The sequence below is a fragment of the Pieris brassicae genome, chromosome 4, assembly GCF_905147105.1.
Source record: "Pieris brassicae chromosome 4, ilPieBrab1.1, whole genome shotgun sequence".
NCBI classification, from domain to species: Eukaryota; Metazoa; Arthropoda; class Insecta; order Lepidoptera; family Pieridae; genus Pieris; species Pieris brassicae.
The window spans coordinates 3,717,326-3,735,130 of record NC_059668.1 but is presented as its reverse complement, the minus strand read 5'-3'; the positions used below and the strand labels follow the sequence as shown (position 1 = coordinate 3,735,130).

General features: G+C 32.4%; 1 protein-coding gene across 5 annotated transcripts in view; it reads right to left on the bottom strand.

Annotated features, from left to right (window-relative positions):
* Positions 1-17,805, bottom strand: part of LOC123708263 (homeotic protein antennapedia) — a 146,100-nt gene that overhangs the window by 104,667 nt on the left and 23,628 nt on the right. For 3 of the 5 annotated variants that reach the window (XM_045658893.1, XM_045658890.1, XM_045658897.1), the window contains exon 1: positions 1,535-1,793. The exons of the other annotated variants lie outside the window; for them this stretch is intronic. The gene's annotated coding sequence lies outside the window, so the exon portion shown is untranslated. Of the gene's footprint in view, positions 1-1,534; positions 1,794-17,805 lie in introns of those variants that run through there. 5 annotated transcript variants of the gene reach the window in all.

Sequence of the window (17,805 nt, the reverse complement as noted above, 5' to 3'; positions counted from 1 at the left end):
TGCAAAAGAGCGGAATATTCTAAACTACAGGCTAGAAAAACAAATAAAAATTAGTATATACGTAACATTTGGTTTGTTGTTTTTTTTTTTACAAACGCATAATAATAATTCAATCATTAATATCAGTTAAATTCTGCTCACAAAAACACATTTATCGAAAGATTTATCTCTCTCTCCAATCACTATGGCCGAAACTACTCTCAACCCAGTTATGTAAATATTGCGATAACTTCGTCTTTACATTTCTTTAAGTTTCAATCATATATATACTTCTAGAAGAACTGATGTGTTCAAATAAGAAAACAATTTTCTCGATACACCCATACCTACTGCATTTTTATTCAAAACTAAACGCGTAGATTCACTACGGTACATATTTAGATTGAACGAGAGATTTTCTTGATTCCTTTTACCAATCAGATGACAGTTATGGCCTGCCGTTCCCCCTCTGTATATTTTTTCTTCGGATAAATGTGAAGTAAGCTTTTCCTCCATAGCACGATAAGAATTTCATTTCCTCGCGACAAAAAGCCTTCCCTATCGCAGGATGTTCGACAAAAATAAGCTTAAAGCTATCCTGGTCTGTTCTAAGATATTTAGTTAAAGAAGGTAAATAAAAATACTAGGGTTAAAATATTTTCAGGTTTCGAAACTGGCACTTCATAGGTACTGGGTCAAAACAAGCTCATTTCTGCTCAACTAATTACACATGTATACAAATTAAAGTTTGATATAGCAGTCTTTTATTTATCCACATTGTTACTTAAACTTTCCAACCGGTATAATCAGGAATGGAGCAAATTAAAACATAAAAATAATTTTAGTTCGCAAAAAAACTTTTTCGAAGAATAACGCATGGGATGCGACTCGATATTATTATGAATTCTCAACGCTAGGTCAAGAGTTTTATCCCGAACGGTTCAAAAAAAACAAAAATAATTCTCACATTTACTTAGCTAATTTGAATCCTGTTGTTATAACCTTAGAGTCCTTGTTTAAATAACTCTTCGGTAGAAAACCTTTGGCTGTGTCGTTTTAAGGTCCATATTCTGGATGACATCTTTTATCTCGATACATTCCAACTTGATCTTAAAGGGTTTGACTTGAGCCGAAATTTATAATTTATTTATACAACTATAATCGTTGTCCGTATTATTTTATTGTCGTATTAATCAATTGGACAAATACAGTAGAAACCCTAAATTATATTAACAAACGAAACTAAACATCTAAAATTTAACATATATATATATAATGTTATTGTAATGTAGCTGTTTTTTAACTATATGAACTATAGTTTAAATATCGAGATATATCTCCATGTATTAATTTCAATATACCTACCTAGCATAGCCAAACCTTAAATAACATAACCTTAATTGTAATGCTGTCTATATTATGTATATAAAAACCAGTTTCAAACGGCTTTATAAATTTATAGGTAGAGGTTACGTCAAATTAATAAGACCTCATATGTAACATATAATTAATACATTATAATCAAAAACCTATCTATTAGCAATAAATTACTTACAATAGACATAAATCCTTATAAGTCAATGCCACTTAATTTAGCGAAAACACAGCACACATATTATCTCACAGCACTGTGTCTATTATCTTATTGGATCATTAATTAAATTGTTATCAATATCACCATTAGACACGTATGATCTATACAAAACCTTATTTACAACTGACACTGTTGTTCATGGTATAACAGTAGGTGTTTAAGATGGCATTCGCGTACATAATCCGAGATAACGCGATAGGATAATTCCCTAACACAACACTACGACCCTAACGGACAAGCTCGACTGTAGAAAAAAGTCACGAGGTAGGGGAAAATTTCGTAAGCCATTATACAAAAGTTTTGACACGGCGCGTTGCGCTTGGGCAGTCTATTTTAGTGGGGCGCGAGATAGCGCTAGCAACGCCGCTAAACTGTGATAGGTGGGAGCGAGACAGCGACATGTGTGTCGTATTAGATTTAAGTTTGGGGAGCGAGAAACCGCGGGATGCCGAGTAGGTGGTGATAAAGTTCTATAGCCCGAATGCGATGAGTAATTATAAAAAAATAAGATTTGTTACCTGTCCGAGGCGGGATAATACAACTTTTTTTGGAATAGAATTAGGTTGTGGTAAGGTGGATCGTAAATCATCCCACCTGACAAATGAAAAGGTCAGAAATTTAGTTAGAAACTAAATGGCCGTAGTTTAAACAATTTACATAAGATCCTTTTAACGAAATTGCGATTAACACATAATATAAGCTAAAAATAAATAATTTCTAGTTAATTTATGTGATACGTTAACTTTTAAAAGTTTACACAATAAGAAACAAATGTCAATGGCTTAATATGCGGATCAGCAAAACTCTCTAAGTTGAATTGCTTTACAATAAGAAGTAAACATTCAAAGCGAGCAATTTTAAAATTACGAGCTGCCCGAAGCCTCAATTACAACGTGGAGTCTGAGCACCTTGAGAGCGCCAATCGGCAATCGAAAATTACACAACGAATAGTCTAAGAAATTGTCGAGCATTCAGAATCAGCCAGACCAACAAACCGGGACCCTTACAACGCAAATTACCGATACTCGATTCGAGTCCAACAATCGAGAGGTCGTGCGATCTCTAATGAAGATGTTAACTTAAATCGTGGCAGCCTTTTCATGGTGTTTATATTGAATTTTATGAGAATATAATTTTATTACGCTCAACACCGTAGGCGTTACAAGACCATTTGTGTTCTATTATTGCTCGATTGCTGGATCGATTTTTATTCCACAACGACGGGCATGTAAATAACGAGCAAAACAACTAAACAAACGATCGCACGGTAAATAAAAGACGCGAGCGATGTGTTATTGTACAAAACAAAAGACTGTTTGTTTCGAATGATATAAATTTTGCGAGTGTATAAAAATACTGTCACGATAATCAACGCGGTCGATTTAATTCGAGCGACTTAAACACGGGAATCTGGCAGCTCCATCGATAAGGGTGCTAAATGACAAACTGCGCCAGAGAAAAATGCTTTAAACAGAGTAATTTTTACCGTTTATCTCGCGATCTTTGAGGAGATTGTGCTGTTAAACACCAGTTCTTAATGCGATTTAGTTATGCGCGTTTAACTTCATTTACAGATACACCTGAGGGGTTCTTTTACCACTAATGTGATTTATATATAGATTATTAAAAAGATTAAGACCAAAATATTGAATTATAACATTTCCATATCGCAAATATAGAACCTTCAAGAATTTGACCGTCATTAAGGCTACGTACTTTTAAGTTCTGTGTTTTTTAACAGACGGAAAACAACGGCTGGTCTGTAGAAGACGACTTATAACGATAAGCTAAAACAGCTTTTATTATCCGATGAATATTTTCAATAACACTTCATGTAAAGACAAACCCATTCAATAATTTCTATTAATGGCCACTTAACATTTATAACAGCTACAAACTGGGAGTGAATCCCACCCAATATTTCAAATACCAATAAGCCCAAGAACGTCTAATCTTAACTGCCTTTTTTAAAACTAATAAAAGTGATTTAAAATAGCTACCGACTCGAGTGCTTTCGTAAACAAGGACGTTGGCTAATGATAGACATCCATCCAGCTAGTGTAAATATATCAGTATACATCTGTTTTACAGCCTCGTTGAATGGTGTGGATGTTATTATTTGTATTTATTAACCCTTTGGATGACGTTAATGCTCTATAGACACTTTGTTATTATTTATTGTATTGTTTTATTATCCATTACACGGGACTGAATTAGGTATTGATATGTTTAAAAGGATTGTCACTAAAAAATAATGTGATAAAACATTATTATATATTACAATAATTTTATGGATAAGTTTCACCATCACGCGTTCGTTTTAAAAATTTCCTTGAAATGCTGTGAACTTACGCTATTTATTTATAAGTGCTCAAATACTGCTTGAAATACGACAGTATCTGACTGAATAGTTTAAGACAAGGAAAACACATAATATCAAGGAACTGAAATATAGGCAAAATAGTAAATAAAGCAATATCAAAATAAGTCTAAATAAAAAAACTAAAACCTTATTAAAACCATAATAAACTAGATTGTAGTGATGCTGTTTGCAGTTGAGTTAATGCATAGGCATACATATTTGTATTGAAAATGAATTAAATCAACATGTATAATTTAGTTTAAATATCTATACAATATTATTGTAAAAACGCATTTCTTTCTTCTTTTTAAGAAATTTATACATCCGGATCAAGACATTATCACATTCATATCATATCACAAAAGGCTATTGTCATAGGTTTTGAGATAACTTTCTCAACAAATACAGCCTGCGGTGTTGCAATGGCTTTATAATTCTACACTGATTACACAGGGGTGCCGCCGGCTGTAATTTCGTCTTGAACTGATCGTGCTGAACATAAATCAGTTATCGATGAAGACATTATACCGTGTATCGTTTTATTTTTAATAATCATAATGATCATGCCAAATGTTATTTCACGTATGAATGCAATCATTTCATTTAAAAAAGAAATTGCGTTGCAATGTTAATAATTAATCGTACGAAAACCTTTTTAGATGTGGGCTGCAGATTTCTGTAACGTTTCATGATCTGCTGTTAATTTTATAGGCAAGTGATCAGCCTCCTGGCACACGCCCTCGACTTTTTGGGTCTGACGCAAGCCGGGTTCCTCGCGATGTTTTCCTTCACCTTTCCATTTCCATTTGTGCCAAGCCGGTATCGAATTTCAGATCTCAGGGATTAGAGTCGCACGATAAAGCCACTAGCTTAACAATTGCTTAACAATTTCATACATTTTATATCCAGTAGTAATATAATTAAAAGCACATAAGAGAACCAAAATCTTTAGCGATTTGACAACTGTTTCATACCAGAGATTTTCTTAATTATTTTCGTTCTTTAAAATGACTATAGTTAAAGCAACATAACATTTTTTCTAATGTAATAAGGCTGTTAAAGATTTAATAAGCGGTCGTCACCGCGTCAACTTTTGCACTTCGCTGAATTGGAGAATCCACTTCTTGCTCATGGACCAGTTTCTCCTAATTCCGATGTTAATAACAGCGACATAACAAATGAGATTAATTGCATTTTAAAATACGAAAATACCGTATCATCGTAATTAGGATCGTATTGTGTTATTCTTTTTTAAACTTTCAAAATTTTTATTGCGATATGCTTTGATGTGTTCTTGTATCAAGATATCTATTCAAGTGCGTGGCATGTGACTTATTCAGTATATGGGAATACATCTGTCTGTAGATAGAACGCTCTCATTCATATGTGTGGACAAGTCGGGAGTTTTAAACTAAACAGGACGGCTGTGACTTGCTTCTAGATTACGGTGTGTTTGGAATACATTTATCGAATATAACTGTTATTTGGTAAGGCCCTTTTTGTCGGAAGTATACGTTTATTATATTATGCATTCAACACATTTTTCTTGGAATTGGAAGGAACAATTTTTATTAGGCGATCCGGAAATGAATTTAATAAATTATTTCGAATTTATAAACAAAGGTTACGCAAAAACGTGTAAGAAGCGAAAAATATGTAGATAGTAAACTAATAACACGAAGTCTCAAGGTCGAAGTGTGTGAAATTGTATCGAATATAATAATTTTGTAAACGAAGTTTTAAAAAAGAGTGTAGTAAAAATCTATTGCTTGCCATAGAAAAATATTATTAAAATATACTAGAAAATATATATACATACAATGTCTAAATAGATATTGCCCATGGTCATAGTTAGGTACACACGTGACAAAAATAAATCTTATATTGGCATATCTTTAATAAATTCTAGACTATTGTTAACTAAATACTACAAAGCTATTGTTTAAGTTATTAATAATAAAAAACAATTGAAAACTTGATATTTTTTAATCGTACTATAATTTTGCGTAAAATAGAAACATGTTTAATATTAAATGTTTTAATAAGAATTCCGCACATTGGGTATTCGTAAGCGCGCGTTGTCAACGTTAAGACAGTGAATAACAATCGTTGATCGTTGGCACCAAGTCACTCTTAGCTCATGTTACCATTGAAAGTCGATTTGATTAAAATAATTATAATTCATATAAAAAAAGCTTGTCTTAATGCGTACAGTATCGTTGCATTTGCAGCGATACCGATACTTATCAGTAATTAGAAAAATTAAATGAGTGCAACCGGCGGCCTTATCCCTTTCGAGAGATCTCTGCGCCTACTGTGTCAAGGAAAAATAATAATGCAAAATGACATAAGATATACAATCCCTTTTTTCATATAACGGCGGGCAGGAGGCTCATCTGGTGTTAAGTGATACCGCCGCCCTAGACACATTGCCAGATGTTCGCAAGTGCGTGGCCAATAATTTTTGTATGAAAAAAAAAGAAATAAAAAAACCACCAAAATTAGTTGAAAATATTTTTCTAAGTCCTAACCCATACTAGATTATGTAAGAAAGATGTCTATTTGTATGGGTTCATAGTCATATATATTTTTCATTTTTCTTCTGAGAATTTTAATAACAAAAACCACCGTGAGATTTCACATCAAATCACGGAACGGCGTTATAAATTTTTCAACAAAAATCCAGTAGTAAGGGCAGTTGTATTAATCTTGGCAGTTACCAAAGCAATGATGTTGACAATGAGTGGGTTGATACACTGGCACTTTGAGAAGCATATCCGGTAAACTCGACATGGGAAAACGCGAAAACATATATAAAAATCCTTTGAAATTTTGCTTCTATTCCATAGTAGTAAATAAAATATATAAATCTTTCGCAAGAGTTTGAGTAACATCACTAATCTGTTGAGTGGACACATCTTCATAGCTTTTATTTCTATAAATAATAATCTAAATACAGCCTGTGTTACTATAGGATGAAGTTGCATTCCAATGGTAGTTTTCTACAAACGTACATTTTCTACTTTTTGATTACTCTAAGAAATTTTTATTATTAATTGATTTTATTAAACCGTAGGTAAATACAATTTTACAAAATTAAAAAAAACTGGATTTTATGAACTAAAGGAATCACAAATCTTTAAGTGTGTAAAGTATATTCTGTGAGGTTTTATATTGAAATATTTATTGGACTAATAGTTCAGTTAAATACACTATTAATAATAAATATTTTGTTACAATATCAAGCTTTAATAAATACGCTATTGAATTGATAACTAAAGTTGACTAGTTAAATAGGAAAAATACCTAGTTACATTTAAAAAAATCCAGTTATAAAACATTATCTGCAACGCATCTAATTGAGGAGGCTGGACCGATCGCCCGCTTAGAATACATAAAACTCACATACATTTCCTATAATTGAAATTGATAAAATCTTGTCATGTAGCTAGAATTAATTTTTATACCGTTTCAAGTGTGATTGGAATGCTGTTAATTAAAGATGTGAACATTTTCGATACGTAAACGTCGTAATTTAATTGTATAATTAAGAAATTTGTATGCATCCAAGCTTAAAAACCAGATATCAAATAATTTATTGAATAAACAGTAAACGTGTTGATAAAATGTTACGGAAATGTTGTAAAATAAACAAAATATTTCAAATAATGGTCACCTACATTTGTATTTTTATGTTTATAATTAAAACGTTAGAATTAGGCTTCCGTTAGTTTACGCAATGTATAGGATTTCATGATTTTTGATAGATCAAAATAATCTAAGGTCGGCACAAAAAGTTGTCGCAGCCGCAGGGCAGGCGGAAAAGAAAATCTTCCCTCCAACTTTGATGTTGTTCCGTTTGGAGTAGAGACCGGCCGTAGGGTTCGACTGCACAGGCGCTAATTAAACATTTAAGTTGGCGACTGGAAGACAGTACCGGTACAGAGCTGGTGCTTTCCTCACTCAAAAAATTAGTATCCCAATACAGCGAGGAAATGCTTCCAGAGTTAAAGGTACACTGCCTCACGCACCGAACTTTTTAAATGTATTTTAATTTTCAATTTTTATTATTTTTATAAATATTTAGGTTAAGAATATTATAGTAAATACAGTATATTGGTGTGTTGTTAATTAGTTCTTTTGTAGGAAGCAATATGTGTGTTGTCTGATTTTACCAAAAGAAAACTACATTACACCTCAGTGATAAGAAATTGAAGGGATCGTTTAGTCAATAACTGAGAACTACTTAGTACATGTATTAAGTTTTAAACATTGAAATAATGTTTAATATTTAGGATATGAGATTTCAAAGGACTTGCGCTGTTTATTCCTACTTTATATGCGTCAAAGACTTCTCCAATGCGACCTTAATATACATTTATTCGCCGCAATTTGTCACGTAACCAACAAGCGGTTTAAACGCTCGTAAATTTCGCTTATTTTTCATTCGAGACAGGTAATTTTAATGCATATTTAATGGACAATTTTTGGCTTCAAATTCACTAAGATAAGGTAAGGCTATAATGCATGCAGCTTGCCCCTCTATTATTTATCGTGTGATTTTTGGCAACGAGCTTTAGCCCGTTACTTGGCTTGGCTAGATCCACAATCTTCATAATACAATGCACTTTTACTGGACACAGCCTGAAGCTAATTTTTCTTTGCCATCATGAATACTCGACAAAAAATGACATAAGGTTTAATAATATATACTACAATATATAGTAATTCCATTAAATAACATCGCGCGGTATTTAAAGTATTTATATGTAAATGATTTTATAACCTTACGGATCAAAGAAAATTGTGAGATATTGTCCTTGGACAATTCCCACTCAATTAAAAGCAGTAATGTCGAGTAGCCTTTTGACATCATTAAGTTTTACACGTAAAATAACAGTATACAATTTTAAAGTCACTTAATTAACACGTAAGTTATGACGAATACAGTTGTAACATAAAAAAATGTATGACAATTAAATAAAACTAGTTACTCACTGCTTTCACTGCAAATTAACTTGAGAATCTGGACATACCTGCGGACAAAATACAGTCTTAATTAAGTCGAAAAAGTGATGTGTTAAATAATAAATCATTGGATATGTCGCATCGTCATGTAATGAATAATGAATTATGGTGCGTCCGGTCGGTAAAGAGTCCTAATTGATGGAATATAAAGATAGTTATCGGCAATCGTGTGAAAAAATATACGCACCTATTACTCATTGCTTCAACGTAATACGAGCGATGGTTTTTTGATTATCTTTTGTTTATTTTTAGAATGTCTTTAACTATACAATCGGCGTACGAGTTGCGTTTTTACTAGTTATCAATTTATTTGTGTTAGTAGTAATTTTTAGTTTACTTTATTATGTAACGGGTATTTGTTGGGCTTTGGATAGCTTTTGTGTTTATAAGCAAGCAACCAAACTTATGTAATTTCAAGACAAACATTTGTTTCACTTGAGGTTGAAACTAGGATCATATTCATTGCTGATCTGAGCTAAAAAGGTTCGTAATTTTTAAACGAATAACAACACTTTTCTTAAAATAAATGATTGACGCTTTTACTTTCAGATACAAGGAAATATTCTAAGTCTTCTTAATAATAAACATTTGAAATTGTTCAATGTTTTAGCTAAATAGGAGATTTATTATATGACCAAGAAGTATAAAGAGAAGTCGGTTAAAATATACCCTTTTCGCTTTACTTTTGGGAATACGCATCGACAATATGACATTGAACCTTTGGTATATAAATTGATAATAAATATCACTTTGCTTCTGTATTCATTTAGCTTAATGTTCGACCTCAATTTTAATCCCAGCGACATTTCAAGGCGACGTTAAAATAACTTCCATCAGAGTTATAAAGGTTCATTTTAATTTCTTAAAATCATATTCGATGAATAAATTCCAAATGCGTGATTATATAAGGCTTATTTAGTGATTTATTTGACCCAAAATTCCGATCGCACCGCCTACGCTAAGAAATAAATCATAAGGGACAACTCAAAAATGCCAACATCATGCTTGCCCGGCGAGTACACGCACGGAAAGACAAGAAAAACAAACCTTAAAAAATAAATTACTTTTGTATACCTTCCTTCTTTCCCGTTGGACGCCGAACAGGTCATAAATCACAGTAAGATAAGCACAAAAAGATTGTATGAGCTACACGGTAGAACTTTTCGTATTGCGCTATCAAGTTGTGATATAACGAATTCTGCACCTATTCTATGAAATCTTTGAACATTTCAACTTATATAACGTCCCAGTCATAATCATTTTAAATAAATTTAGCCTAAAATACGTCCAATTTATAAGATTAACTTCATACAGCAGTACTTTTTGTTGTAGAAATATGTAACACAAACCTTCATAATAGGCGAAGCTAGAAAAATCCTAAATCAACAGCAGTGACCTGTGCGTTTAACAAATAGCCGGCGTGTACCGCGACCACATGAGGGGCCATTTGTCAGCCACTACTATACACGAGCGCCTACTGAGCAATTAGATTTGTTAGCTTGTACCCGAGCAGTTTCATCACGCCCCCGCTCAACAACAGATGCTTGGACTAATAACCTCTCGAAGTTTCCCTTCGACCCCTCGCCGCCTCCCCAGAGCTACCCCAGCCTCCCTCAGCCAACCCAACTAAGATAGATTGCGCCACCATTCTTGCAATTTTCTTGTCGTATCTTGCCTCGTAAATTCCTTGTGATATATTGGTACGGATCTCTCGCGATGCGACCAGGAGCATACTCGAAATATGATAAGAGATATTTATTATTGTTCTTATTGGTTTTCTTCCCTATGTAAAAATATCCCATTGTGGGGTGCGATGTATGTACCCGATAAACGTAGCGTTAATACATCGTACGCGTCGCCTAAAGCTAAGTTATAAATCAAATGATTCAGCCGACCGTTCAAAACAAACACTTGATTTATATTCACGTATGCGAAACGAAAACGAATTAAACTTAATAATAACAAAACGAGATTGCAGAGTAAACAGAGTTCGCCCTGAATACCACGATCCACAAAACAAAATAAGGGGATCTTCATTAATTTTGCGCCAAATTAAAAACACTCGAGGCACTTTCTCTGCAGCAGGCGCCTCCATTTCCATATTCTAATAGCAATAAGTTTTATCGTTGCCATCAGTTGGCAATCGTAATTAGGATGGAATTGTTTGGTGACTTTTCTATATACAAACAATCAATTTTTGGAATGAATTTTACGTTATAATATTTTCAAGTCGAACATTGATATTTTAGATGTTATTGCCGTTTGCCAAAACGATAAAACGTCGTGAAAAAGTTGAAAATCGGAAATGTCTCTAGTTTACAGGAAACATTATTGTCGGGAACTGCTTCCGCTTGAACTGACATTTACTCCGGAAAATACATAGATAACATTCTCAAAGTAAAGAATTATCTTTTATAAGATACAGTGAAACATTTATGTTTTTTTTTTAATATTTAGTTTTATTTACAAGTTTAATATTTTTCGGATTTATATATATAACGCATGAGTAAGGAAAAACAGTCAAGTAGGTTATTAAAGTAATATGGTAATTAATAGATAGTTTTGTTCGTATTTGGTCTCATTGGACGCGATATAATCGAAGGCTATTGAATTTATCAACAAAATCAGCGTATACTGTTAGCGAGCATCAAGTCGTTGCGTAAACGATACACGTAGCACAATCTATTAAATTCTCTAGGACTTTCCCAGTTTCAATGCTGAGTACTTTCGCTTTTGCTTCAACTTTGTCATTTAGGAACTTTGCCACTGTTATTGTAACTTTGCATAATTAGCACGGAATGAACTGTATAAATGCTACAATTATATACCGACTTAGCTCTGAAAATTATCGTGTTTGATATATACAAATACATAATATTGATTTTGTATTTTTCGAATAATTTATTTTACCCGTATACATTTAAAACTACAGTTTAACGGAGCTAATTTTATCATATTACGTAAATATCTGCTTAAAGTTGTAAATTACAAAATATTTCAGTTATAATGAAAATAATGGTCATAAAAATAAGTAACGTATCAAATCATTCGTACGATTATTGGAAGGGATCTCGCAAACGAAGTCGACGGTATATAAATCTATTTGCAAAGGCGTCGACCGCAACTTATAACCTTAAGAATGCAAAGGACGCGAAACGATTTTTAATACACCCCACAGCCATTATAAATGTTTTCGCACCCTACGTGACATTTGAAATTCGAAGCTCTATGAAAAAACAAAGCGCGAAACATTATGCAAATGTTTCTATTTTTGTACGTTTCAACAATTTTATGAGCCGAATAGAAAGGGTTGAGTATCTAGTGAATAAGTTTTTGATTGTCTATTGCGGTTTATGTGGTGAAAATTATTGTTTTGTTTTATTAGTTGACGGCATGTTCATTATTAATTTTGTTAGGTTTTATGGGGTGCCAGTACAGACTAGGTTGGGGAGTTTTTAGTATAACTCTGTTTTACACCATATCATACATCGGATTCAGTGTCGTTGCAGTGTATATATTAACAACATTATATTCTTATTTGTTTATTTTGTATATTAGATGATATCATATCTGGAAGCATAGATAAAAACAAAACAAGGTAATTGTTTTTGCTACAGACAGGTTACAATTTTTCGTAGATATATATATTAAGTTTTGGAATACCAGAACACTTAATAATTTTAAAGCAATTTCTTTGCCTTATCTTTATTAGTAAATCAATTTAACTAGGCTATCGTCCGCAATGAGATTCCATCAGAGATTTGTCAACCAGGTTGATAAGTGGTTTCCTCAATTTAGCAGTTCTGAAGATACCGTAGCGATTGACGATTAGTTTACCTACTTTTAGGTCAACCAACTGAGAGTATTACTTTATTTATAAGGGGTTAATCCGAAATATTACCGTATTTGTAAATATAAAAAAAAAAACAATCTGTTAATCAGAAGTTACGTAACTGGTCTTAGTATTATGGCATTATCATAATTTATATAAGATTTGCATGCCTATTGTTAGTATGGCTGATTGTGCGGTTTTTATTATAAAACAATCTGAATATACCACTTTATATAAATAAACGACCGATATAAATAAGTAATAGGTAATAATCCACTAACATAACATATCTTTTGTTTACGCAAATATTATACTTTAAAGGTAACTTATTTTGTATTATATGTAATGAATAAACTCAAAAACTACTGGACGGGACGGGACGTATTTCAATAATTCTTAAAAATAATTATTTACATCATTCAGCCGTGGGAAGCCGAGATAAGACGCTAGTAATGTTATAAATTCGTTTTAATATTCGTTAAGTCACTTTGAGTTCGTATTTTTTTAAAGAGATTTTTTAATATTTAATTTTACAGTAGCTTATTTTTATGATAGCCTTAAAAAACTTATAACGATGTGATAGATAAAACGAAAGAGACCAAGGAACAAGCCCAACACCATGGACCGACCACTAGCCTCTGATGCCTTTCAAGCTAGCTGGAGGTCAGAGATGGAAGAACTTCAGTAATTTGCCACAACGGGAAATTACGACGCTCAGCAGTGAGCAAGCGATCGATGGAGGAGAAGGATTTTGTTAATATAATTTACATTAAGAAAAACACTTTTTGAACGGATTAAGGCTATGTATTGTTATTAAAACATATAATTATTTACATAATTTTAAATTTTTTACCGACGTTTCGCGTGCTTTTCAGCCGTACATACAATACATAGCTTTAATCCGTTCAAAAAATGTTTTTCTTAATGTGTAAAAGCTATTTTAACAAAAGACAATACTATAATTTACGTTATTAGTTATTAAAATTATACACATGTTCATTGTATTCAAGAATTTTGTGTACGTGAATTTGAGGCTATGCCCAATTCTGCCTTATAATTTTGTTTGGTTTATGTATGAATTTACTCTTGTATTACAAACCTCTTCCTTGGGTTATATAAAATAGTGCATACAAATAATATATGTATTCAAAGCACACGCGTAGCGTTGATTCGCATCATTTATCAGCTCTTCGATTCTAATCAAATTTGTCATGCGATTTCTGTAACTAAACGTGTTCGACAATGAATCTAAAGATAAAAATTATAAGCGTATGTAACAAAAAAAAAGTAAATAGTCTCAGAAAAATTACTACAACACGTAATGAAAAATTCAAAAAAGTCATAATACAGAATACGAAATTCCATCTGTATGACCTCGACGTCAGTCGTTCCACAACTGAGCGTTCTTTAAGGTTCTTTTGCTGCGCACCGTCACTATATGGAACCAGTTGCCCACCAATGTATTTCCGAACCAATTTGACCTAGGTTCCTTCAAGCAAAGAGCGGCAACGCACTTGTAAGCCTGGCACTTTAAGTGTCTGTGAGCGGCAGTTTCACTTAATATCAGCAGAGCCTCTTGCCCGTTTGCCCCCTGTTACATAAAAAAATCATGACGTCTAATTGGAATTACAATGTGAGTTAATGTCAACCAAATATTGAGACAATTTACTGTAAATAAATAAAATTAATAAAAACAAAGCTGTTGAATTAGAGAGGCATTTGTTAATGTTATATTCATGTAATCTTTGGAATCTTAAGTGGTCCGGATTTGGCTTTGTGTCATTCTAACAGACATATTGTTAATTTCAGAATTGTTTTCCTTGTTTGAGTCATTAAAAATACCTTGTCTTAATTTTTTTTGACAAAGGTTATTTCGCTTTTTTTTTGTCTAAGAAAAATCTAATCTGAAGTAGGTAGGTCCCTTAATACAGCAAAAAGAAAATTTTACTCTTATTTGTTTTAGAATTAACTTCCATTATTTCTGTTTAACCGTAAGTACGGCCACGTCTGTTACCCTTTACTTATATTCTTTTGCCTTTTGTCTTTTGCCTTTAAACCCATCTTTTTCCCTGGTTTTCGTACCTAGAATTTAGAGTAATACATAATCTTCCATAAAAAAAAACTTGCTTAACTCGTATAGGTACATCTAATAAATTCAATTAGATTATATAATTTTACATACATAATATAAAACCACTCGTTTAATCAAAAAGGTATAAAGTCCGAAATCCGATACATCATTTGCATATCCAAGCACATGTGGTCATAGACAAAGGGTGGAATGGACCCCGTATTTAATTTTCATGAAACGAGTCCCATTTTAATACGTCTGCAAGAGAATAATAAATTACCACCCTATGAATGATGTGGTTATATGATTAATTTATTGTAATATAATGAAAAAGTATATTTGAAGTCACGTAAATTTTTTTTATTCGAACGGCTCTTACGTGGTCCTCTGTCTTCTAAATAAAGCGATATCTCAGCGGAAACTGAACCCAGAATCTTCATGTATCATGTTTGTTAAGCCACGGAAGAAAGAAATATAATTATTATCTGATTGACTTTGTAAGTTGTGCGGAGTATGGGCAAAAACATTTTATGTTAATACTCTTTATATAAAGAGAATGCTGGAAATGTCTAGAAATATATCTGTAAATATGTTCTTTAATAATATACATTTAATCTTAATCTCTAATAATGTTTGACTATCCGCACCACACACTTTCCTTTTTCTAAATATCAAAAAGTTTTAACGAATAAGATCTCATTACCGCTTTTACATAAACTAATTAACTTAGATACTCTTTACTATTACGTAATTTCATCTAACACTTGTATAACTGGTCCCAAAAAAATCAATGATAAAAACGAAATACTTAATTTATTTTTTTTCAAACGCAACACTGCGTAACATCGCAATTTTAATTCACTTATATTCACAGTCATTGCATACTTTTACAAAACACTTTTGCGTTAATAAAAGGCTTTATTGCAGGATCATAAGGTTTATATTGGCTCGCAGGTTGTTTAAAATAAGTTCTCTGAGTTTATCAGAAGTCCATAGGCAGCGGGCATCCAATGCGCTGAGGAAATTTATTAACTGTGATACGCACTCAGTGTTGCGAATTAAAGGTGATTTAAATTAATATTAATTACTGACAAGCCTCTAATTAATGTAATTCGCGAGATAACGATATCAAGTCCGATGTTTTGATGGCTGGTTGGCTCCGATATGTATTTATTGGATATGAATGCCACTTGACTGGTTGTCGAAGATTGATAGCGTCTAAGATTTTGTTATAAATGTTAGTTTGTTGTAACCGTATATATTTTGTCTTAGTGAATTTGGACAGACATCCTTAAAACAATTTGAATCGTAATTCAATGTACAATTATTTTTAAGTATCAATAGTAAAATGTTTGTTTTGTCTATACGAGTTTTATTGTATTAACCGAATACTAGATAGTCATATGTATGATACATACAAGTTGTGTTTAGAAATCAAATCAAGATCATATATCTAATATATTAGATACGCACGCATCCATAGGTAGTTTATAAATTTCAATAGAGTATAGTCGTAGGAATCGATATGATTTAAAACTCGCAACTATAAGACCTAGTTAGCAGTTTTAAAGAATCACAGGTGAAAGAGCACCTGTACTCAGAGACATAAGCTATTAATAAGAACCATTTAGAATACAATTTGAATTTGTTTTTATACATTCATCAAATACCATTAGTGTCTAAATTTGGTTAAAACATCTAGATATATATTTTTAACAAAAATGAACTTATCTACAAAGGTATATTTAAAGCCAAATAATTTTCCAATATTCCTTGACCTGAGGGACCTTTTGTCTGATGAAATGAAAATTCATCATACCTCTAAAATTTGAAGAGATAAAAATATTTAAATTACTTTTGTAAAGCTAAAGAGTTATATATAATATTAGAAAGCTAAGAAAACCGTTAAGTATGTGTCAAAATATGTCGTGGTTTAAGCATAATATACACAAAAATAGCAATAGAAAGATAGCAGTGTTGGCAACAAACTAATCAACGGAAAACACGAAACATGGGTTGAATTAATCAAAGTTTTAAACAAAGCCGTGTAAAGTGCAGAGAGGCGGGCTGGCGGTTACACTAACTATATTACCTTCGCGTACAGCCTATACTTAATACAAAACGGGCTTCTATTGAATTATATTTTAATCTATAAACTTTTTTAACCTTACAAAATATTTCAATGGGTGAACTATGTGCCGATAGAAGTATTTTCAATTCGAAGACTCAAGAAAAGAGCTTACCAATTTTTAAAAGGATGGCAACGCACTTGCAGGCCTTCTATTATTGTGTGCATGGGCGGTGGTGTCACTTAAAGTCAGGTGAGATTTCTGCCCATTTGCCACGTGTTCTAGAAAAAAATGGTCAACAAATTTCTTATAATTATACTGAATTATGATCTATTTCACGAATGGCTCAAAAATATTATACATAATATCGTAAAGATGATAAATAATATATTGTGTATACGCTATTGGTATAGATTATTCCAATATGATAAAAATAATCGGGTATCATTCATTGATACCCCAAAAAAATTACTTTATGAAAGCCTTATACTTACAATAAATATCTATATAACATTACGCCCTTTCGCCACCGTGTGCTTCATATTGATATATTGTATTGTTTATGGCGCGGCCGAATCAAAACGTGATATATTGTGTAGCGCGTGTGCTGTTCACGAGTAACTTTCATATTTGGTAGAGTTATGGGCTTGTTGGGGAATAGAAGGGCATATGTGCGTACATAATACATACAGATCGGCTAATGAATTTGAATTTAGAACATTCTAGTAACAAATCAAAACTATATACAGTACATATTGCAACTAACACATTAAAACATTCTAATCCCCGGCTCGGGCTTAGAATACACTGAGTCTACCCTTTCACCTGCTTCGGGATCATGACAAATATTATTTCATTAATATTGATTTT